Raw genomic sequence first — 8,502 nt, forward strand, 5'->3', positions numbered from 1 at the left:
CTTTTTCTACAAAAAATCCCTGCTAATTTTGATGTTCTGTAATTAAGGGAGCGATTCTAAGCAAGTCTGCACAGAAATCATTCCCATTTAATTCAATGGGGCTCACCCCCCCCCCCCCCATTGTTCTGAGGATTGCAATCCAAGTCTCTGAATGAGCTAGCCCAGTTTATTAAGACGTCTCTCTGCATTTGCTTCTCTGACTTCCTGCCTCTCCTAAGGAGGAAGCCTGCTGCCCTGAGTCAGACAGCTAGAAAGACCTGAGACCTGGTAGGGTCATAGGCTTCCCAACCACCCCCCCCCCCGCCCTGGCAGGGGACTCCTGGGTTCGCAGCCTCATCTCCCGCTCTTTAAAAATCGGGAAGCGGGGGTGGGGGTGGCGGGGGGGAGAACATACGTGTAGGCTTCATATTGTTGTAGAGCTCCTGAGTCGTTTGTAAAATGTGTGCCCCTTTAAGGCTGGGCAGGAAGCAGGAAACAGGAAGGGCTTCGGAGAACAGCCCCTCCCTTTTTTTCCTTTCGTTTTCACAGCAAGTAGAGTTCTCCGGAAGAAGATCTAGTAAGTATTTGTGTGTGTGAGAGAGGGAGGGGGCAGGGGATTCCCTGGTTTGGAGGCCCTCCCCCCCCTTTAGAAAGCGTGGGGGGGAGGGAAATGTCTACTGGGCACTCTATTATTCCCTATGGAGAACGATTACCATAGAGAATAATAGAGAATTGATCCGTGGGTATTGGGGGCTCTGGGGGGGCTCTGGGGGGGCTAAATCTGGTAGAGGCACCAGATTTTCAGGACAGCATCTAGTGCCTCTCCCCAAAATACCCCCCAAGTTTCAAAACAATTGGACCAGGGGGTCCAATTCTATGAGCCCCAAAAGATGGTGCCCCTATCCTTAATTATTTCCTATGGAATAAAGGCATTTAAAAAGGTGTGCTGTCCCTTTAAATGTGATGGCCAGAACTCCCTTGGAGTTCAATTATGCTTGTCACATCCTTGTTCCTGGCTCCACCCCCAATGTCTCCTGGCTCCACCCCCAAAGTCCCCAGATTTTTCTTTAATTGGACTTGGCAACCCTATAGGGTCACCAACCCTTAGGTGATGGCCAGCAATCTCTTGGAATGACAGCTGACTCCAAATGACAGAGGTTTGCTCCCCTGGAGAACATGGATGCCTAGAACCTGGACTGTATGTCATTATACCCCGATGAGGTCCCTCTACATCCTCTCCCCAAACTGTACCCTCTTCAAGCTCCATTCCCCCAAATCTCCAGGAATTTCCCAGGCCAGATCTGCAACTCTAGATCAGCAGTCCCCAACCTTTTTTGGCACCTGGGACTGGTGGTGGAGGGATGGTTTTGGGATGATACAATTATGCACTTTATTTCTATTAGTTTGGTGTGGTGGTTAAGTGTGCAGACTCTTATCTGAGAGAACTGGGTTTGATTTCCTGCTCCTCCACTTGCAGCTGCTGGAATGGCCTTGGGTCAGCCATAGCTCTCGCAGGAGTTGTCCTTGAAAGGGCAGCTTCCGGGGAGAGCTCTCTCAGCCCCACCCACCTCGCAGGGTGTCTGTCTTGGGGGAGGAAAGTAAAGTAGATTGTGAGCTGCTCTGAGATTCAGAGTAGAGGGCAGGATATAAATCCAATGTCGTCTTCTTTTTCTTAATATTATCACTACATTGTAATATATAATGAAATAATTATACAACTCACAGCCCAATTGCTAACAGGCCACAGACCGGTACTGATCTACAACCTGGGGGTTGGGGACCCTTGCTTTAGATGTATGGGCACCAGATGATTACTTTCTCTTGTTGTTGATTGCAAGAACATGTAGTGCTGCGTTGTGAACACAATACAGTGAATGCTGCCTGTAAGCATAGTTTCACAGGAAGCCGTGAGACACAGTGAGAAAGATGTCTTGCTAAGGAGAACGTCACCAACATCTTTAATGGTTTTGAGTATGGGACACGGTTTCCTTCGATCTTGTTGATTCTTACCCTCACCTTGGAAAAAAACTGCACCATTGTGTATTTTCACCTTTCCCGACAGTCGGTTTATTTCTCTTCTTTGTGTTTATCATATTTTGCACAATTTCCACTTGGAAAGAAGCACATCTATTTTGAATTCAGCTTGTTTTGGAAAAGGAAGTATGACTCACACCCACGTGCTTTTTCAAAGCAAGCTGTTCCAGATGTCAAGTTAGGAACACTTTGATGTGATCTGTCACCGATGCCTTGTAATTTCCAGAACAACTTTGGTTTCCCCCCTCCCCCATCAGCGAACCAGTCCTTTGGTAGTCAAGTACAGATGCAAATTCCAGGTGGCAGCTATGCTAGTCTGTAGTAGCAAGATATAACAGGAGTCTAGTAGCACCTCAATGACGAAGCATATTTGTTCCAGAAAAAGCTTCTGAGTCACTGCTCACTTCATCGAATCTGGGCTCTTTTTAACTCCATCTTTTAAGTCCACTGGTTTCAGAATTAAACGCATGCCTTATGGAATTGCCATATCCCCTCTGGCCACCAGTGGGAAATGAGGGGGTAGGGTGGCCCGTTCCAGGTGGGGAAACTCTTGGAAATTTGGGGATGGGGTCCTCAGTGGGGTACAATGCCACAGTGTCCCACCTCCAAAACATCTCTTTTCTCCAGGGGAACTGATCTCTGTAGTCTAGAGATAAGCTGTAATTCTGGGGGATCCCTAGGTTCCACTTGGAGGCTAGTATCTTTACCTTGCTGCTGCTGAAATCCAGGGCTTTTTTTGGGCAGGAGCACACAGGAGTGGAGCTCCATCTGCGCTGGCCAGGACTCTGGCTGGCACATTGAGGAAGACATGGGGAGGCATCTTTAAACACGTCTCCGATGGCTTCAGCCTTCCCCAGCGTGCTTGCTGTGGCGGATGCGCAGGGGAAGGCATGGAGGAGCTCCTGCTGGGCTTTTTCTACAAGAAAAGCCCTCTTGAAATTAATGGTACTTTAAAATCTTTAACTGCACCCTCTGTAAAGATTTCCTGCAGCTTGCTTCCCTAACCTGCACAATTGAGCAAAGACCTTTGGAAAGCATGGTTCCATAGAATGTCACTTTAGTGACCCGTCTGTATACACTTTTTGATGTCTGCTGCTATGTGCTTCCCTTCCGCCAACTATGCTGTTGCTTCTTTGCATGTTAAGACCATTGCAACAAAAGGTCCTTTTCCTTTTCAGTTTGTCTGTGTGTAGTTAAGTTGTTATAATAAAACTATCAGCCAGAGGTGGCAAATACCAAGGTGGAAAAAAGATAATATGGTTAAGTGTCGTACTGATTCTCAGTGATAATATGAAAACCATGTGGCGATTTTTTACAGGTCGCACACACACAAACCCACACACACACACCCCCAAAAGCACCTCTTGTGCCACATTCAGTTTGTTTGTTTTTTAAGTGGCTTAAAAAGATGGTTAGTCCACCAAGGAAAACTCTGCAGAGGGAGGCAACAGCAAACCACCTCTGCTTCTCACTTGCCTTGACAGCCCCTTGTTGGGGTTGACATCTGGGACTTGATGGTACTTTGCACACAGATGCACACACAAAGAAGCTTGCTATATAGTTGTTTTGGACCTATCTAAAAGAGCTATTCAAAAGTGAATGTGTTTCTTCCTAGGTTTTTTTTTTTTACAGTTACTTTAAAAAGGTAAAGGTAGTCCCCTGTGCAAGCACCAGTCGTTTTCGACTCTGGGGTGACGTTGCTTTCACAGGGTGTTTTCGCACTCACGTTTTACTGGCACCACGACCATCCTGACGCCGGCGAATCTGCATGGATTTCGCACCAGAGGCACCGGCGCTCCCAGAAGCGCCGGCGCTTTCCGTCGCTAAGCCAGCGCAAACGTTTTCCTGCATCTTTGCGATTTCCGTTTGCGCTGGCTTAGCGACGGAAGTAGCCGGCGCTTCTGGGAGCGCCGGCGCTTCTGGTGCGAAATCCATGCAGATTCGCCGGCGTCAGGAGGGTCGTGGCGCCAGTAAAACGTGAGTGCGAAAACGGCCACAATGTTTTCATGGCAGACTTTTTACGGGGTGGTTTGCGATTGCCTTCCCCAGTCATTTACACTTTCCCCCCAGCAAGCTGGGTACTCATTTTACCAACCTCGGAAGGATGGAAGGCTGAGTCAACCTGGAGCCGGCTACCTGAACCAGTTTTTGCTGGAATCGAACTCAGGTCGTGAGCAGAGGGCTTCGACTGCAGTACTGCAGCTTTACCACTCTGCGCCACGGGGCTCTTTTACATTACAAATGGATATAAACAAGAACCAGTGTGAAAAAGCAGGCAAGTAAAAGCAAGGGATGGTCAACCCCTCTAGAATAATTTTGTGAGCTTTAGACTGCCTATTTTTGTTTACAAGAACTAGATAGACGTTGGTCTGTAGTTTGGGAATGCCTGCAAGTCAAAGTCTAGGGTTGTCAGCTTCCAGGTGGTGACTGGAGTCCTCCTGGAATTACAACTGATCTCCAGGCAATGAAAATAAGTTTCTCGGGAGAACATGGCAGCCCCTGAGGGCAGGTGCTATCGTATGGAGTCTAGGACAAACTGAAGTATCTCTCAGGTACTAGCCCCAAATCTCCAAAAATGTTCCAAGTTTGGAGTTGGCAACCCTACCAAGGCCTCCTTTGGAGAGCGGGGTAGGGAAAGTGACCAAGAGTTTCAGCTGATTCACAACTACGCACCTTCCTGAAATGGTAGGATTTAGCTCCTGTGGTCCATAAGTCACCTCATGCTTGGACTATTATCATAGGGTTTATTTAGGGCTGACCTTGAAGGCGGTTCAGAAGGGAGGAATCAAATCAATTTGCTTCATTAAAAGTTAATTGATTTTTTAGAATGTTTTAATTGGAATTGTATTTTATTGGTTTTTAAACTATAAATGTAAATGTCGGAAGTGACTGTTAGCCGTTCTGAGTCTGCTTGTGGAGAGGGCGGGATAGAAATTTAAGGTAAATAAATACATAAATAAATTTCTGATGCTAGCGGCAGAGTACATATAAAACCAGTTATGCGTGAGTTTCACTGGTTTCCACAAACTCTTCTGGACTATTTTTTCATATTTGCAGGGGTCATTTTGTAGAAAAATAGGTGGTGGAGCTCATTAGCATATGCCCCCCAGCCAAAAGCAACCCGATGCAAGAAAGGACCACCTGGACCAGCGAGGCCTGCTTGGGCTGGCTAGAGATCCAACCAGCCCAAGCAGGCCTCACTTACCTGGGGCTCTCCTGAGCTGCCCTGCCCCAGTCAAAAGGTCAGCAAGTCACCTGCTGTGAAGAGGGACGTCGCTCCGGAGTAAGGTCAGTGGGAAAACGGCCTGAGAGTTTGTTGCAAGTGGGGGAAGGGAGGCTGGGTCTGTCCTCTCCATTGCATTTGACCCAGCAGGAGCACTTTTAAGATCAACAAAGTTTTTTTCCTCTCTTCATCTGTGAGTGAGTGCGTGCTGGTGGTGAAGGGGAGCTATAAATGTCATCCTTTCTCACACTCCTCGGCATTGTTTTCTCCAGCAGCACTGCACCTTTAAAATCGAGGCCTCCCCCCCCCCCTTCCCTGAGTTTTTCTGTGTGTTGGAGGTGAAGACTGTGCCATCTTCCCACCCACCTTCCTCAGTATCGTGTTTGACCCAGCAGCACTTTACCATCAACAACGCCCCCCCTTCCTGCGTGTGTGTGTGTGTGTGTTTGTGTGAGAGAAAGAGACTTAGAGTTTGTTGCAGGTAGGAAAGGGAGGCTGGGTCTGTCCTCCTCAGCATCGCATTTGACCCAGCAGGAGCACTTTTAAGATCAAGGAAGGTTTTTTTCTTTCCATCTGTGAGTGAGCGAAGGAGTGTGTGCTGTGCCTTCTTTCTCACTCTCCTCAGCATTGTGTTTGTCCCAGCAGCACCGTTAAGATCAAGGAGGCTTTCCCACCCCCTCTTCCCTGAGTGTTTCTTTTTATCCCTCTGCTTCCTCAGTATCCCGTTTGACCCAGCAACACCTTTAAGATCAACAAAGTTTCCCCCTCCTCTTCCGTGTGTGTGTGTGTGTGTGTGTGTTTGCTGGAGGGAAGGCTGTGCCAGCCGGTGTTTCACTTAACAGCAGGAGCACCTTTTAAGATTAACCAAATTTTACCCCCCCCCCCCCTCTTCTGCGAGTGTTCTGGTGTGATGAGAGACTGTAAACGTGGATGGTAAATTGTTTCAGTATATTTGGCTGCGTTCATTTTTAATCTCTCTGTGTTTTAAAAGTTCTGTGTGTTCTGAAATGAGGAATGCTTATAATCTGTAGTTTGTACATTTTAATTTGCTAATTGGGCTACTATATTTTGTGCCCTCTCAGCTGCCAGAAATAGCTGTTGAGAACACACCATTATAAATTGCTATTATGCAGGTGCCTTTATCTTTGTTTTTTTAAGGAAGTTATGTCCACAGATGAATTTGTTTTCTAGTCATTGTAAATCAAATATTCACGAATGCAGCCAGCCTTCTAGGAGAAACAACACCAAAAACACCCCAAGGTCTTGGTATGTACAGTAATTCTGTACATCCTTTTCAAGAGTTTTATCATTTTTGCAACTGAGTTATAGTAATAGTAGAGAGGAGACACTACTTTAAAGTGCCTCTGTTTATGCTTAGAAGAGGAAGTTTTATTTCAAAATAACACCCTCACTCCCTACTATTTCATTACAAATGAAATGAACCTTTAAACTATTGGTTTCCCTTTTAAAATACTTATGGGATACTAATTACATATTTAGCTTTTCTTAAAAGTTTGTTAAACTGTAGATGGAAATTAAAAAAATGTGTAACTGAAGAGCAATAGATTTCAAGCCATTCCTCCATTTACTTCAACAGTATATTGGGTACGGTGTTAAGTCCATTATTACTGATTGAACTTAACAAAGTTTAAGCATAAAGCAGTGGATTTCATTAAAAAGGTAAAGGTAGTCCCCTGTGCAAGCACCAGTCGTTTTTTGCTTTCACAACGTTTTCACGGCAGACTTTTTACGGGGTGATTTGCCATTGCCTTCCCCAGTCATCTACACTCCCCCCCCCCCCCCCCGGCAAGCTGGGTACTCATTTTACCGACCTCAGAAGGATGGAAGGCTGAGTCAACCTGGAGCTGGCTACCTGAACCAGCTTCAGCTGGAATTGAACTCAGGTCCTGAGCAGAGGGCTCTGACTGCAGTACTGCAGCTTTACCACTCTGCGCCACAGGGCTCTTAGGGTTCTACTATGTCTCAGGAAACTTAGCAGTTCCTCTTCTTGCTTTCTTAGCCATGCATACAAAGGTGTGACTTCTCTATCCATATAGTGAGAATCTCAAAATTAAGAGGATGGCTTATTCTGTGGGCTGATGTCTAACTAGCATTCTTTGATTTCTTTGTTATTAAATGGCCTTCTCCATATTTCTGAATACTGTTTATAAAACATAAAGGGCTGGTTCAACACTCTAGTGTAGTGGTTAAGTGAGTACCAAATCAGTAGCAGAATCATGAGGAGAGGAGAAGGTACCAAATCAGTAGCAGAATCATGAGGAGAGGAGAAGGTACCAAATCAGTAGCAGAATCATGAGGAGAGGAGAAGGTACCAAATCAGTAGCAGAATCATGAGGGGAGGAGAAGGTGATAGGCATGTTCACCTCCCAGCTCACCCTTCTCCAGTGGCCAGCAAAGATATTCCACAACCATTTGGACTGAGGTGAGTGGGGAGGGACACAGTAAATCAGTTTTGCTAACTATTTGGAAACCAAAGAAGGGAGCTACCTGGGGACCCTAAGCTTAAAAGGGTAAAGTCTAACCTAGAGTGCTGGACTAGGGTCTGGGACACCTGGATTTGAATCCCCACTCTGCCAAGGAAACTTGCTGGGTAACATTGGAATACTGTCAACCTCTGATGGAAGCAGCTTTGGGTTCCCATGGAAGGGAGGATATAAATTAAGATTGGCAGCCTCCAGGTGGTAGCTGGAGATCTGCTACTCAACAAAGGTTTGAGTAGCAGAAAGCAATGCAAAGAGACAAATTTAAATTTGGAAGGAGGAAGTGACATCACAGGAAGGGAAGGAGTTTGGATGCAGTGTGCTGAAAGTGACACCATCGGAAGAAGTGGAGCGTGGAAGTGACATCACTTGATCCTTGGTCTGGAAGTGAAATCACAGGATATGGCATCACAAAGGTGATGTCATATCCTGCTCCTGGCTCCACCCCCAAAGTACCCAGATATTTCCTGAGTTGGACTTGGAAACCCTACTCTAACCACTGTATAATGCTGGCTCAAAATCAAGGTGCTGGCGATTACCTTTAAGTCCCACGATGGCTTGTTTAAATTGGGTCTATGGCTGTATTATTGTTTTGTTCTATTACATTACAAGAAGCCTCGAGAACATGTTTTGCTGAAAAGCAGGAGAGGAGGCCGTATTTCCTAATCAAACAAACAGATGTTGAACTGATCCATGTTCTGTTCCTTACAGCGTTTCTTTTTTTAATGCACAAAGGTTTTAGAAATCAGACAATGGGGGGAAAGC

The sequence above is a fragment of the Heteronotia binoei genome, chromosome 16 (genome assembly GCF_032191835.1).
Source record: "Heteronotia binoei isolate CCM8104 ecotype False Entrance Well chromosome 16, APGP_CSIRO_Hbin_v1, whole genome shotgun sequence".
NCBI classification, from domain to species: domain Eukaryota; kingdom Metazoa; phylum Chordata; class Lepidosauria; order Squamata; family Gekkonidae; genus Heteronotia; species Heteronotia binoei.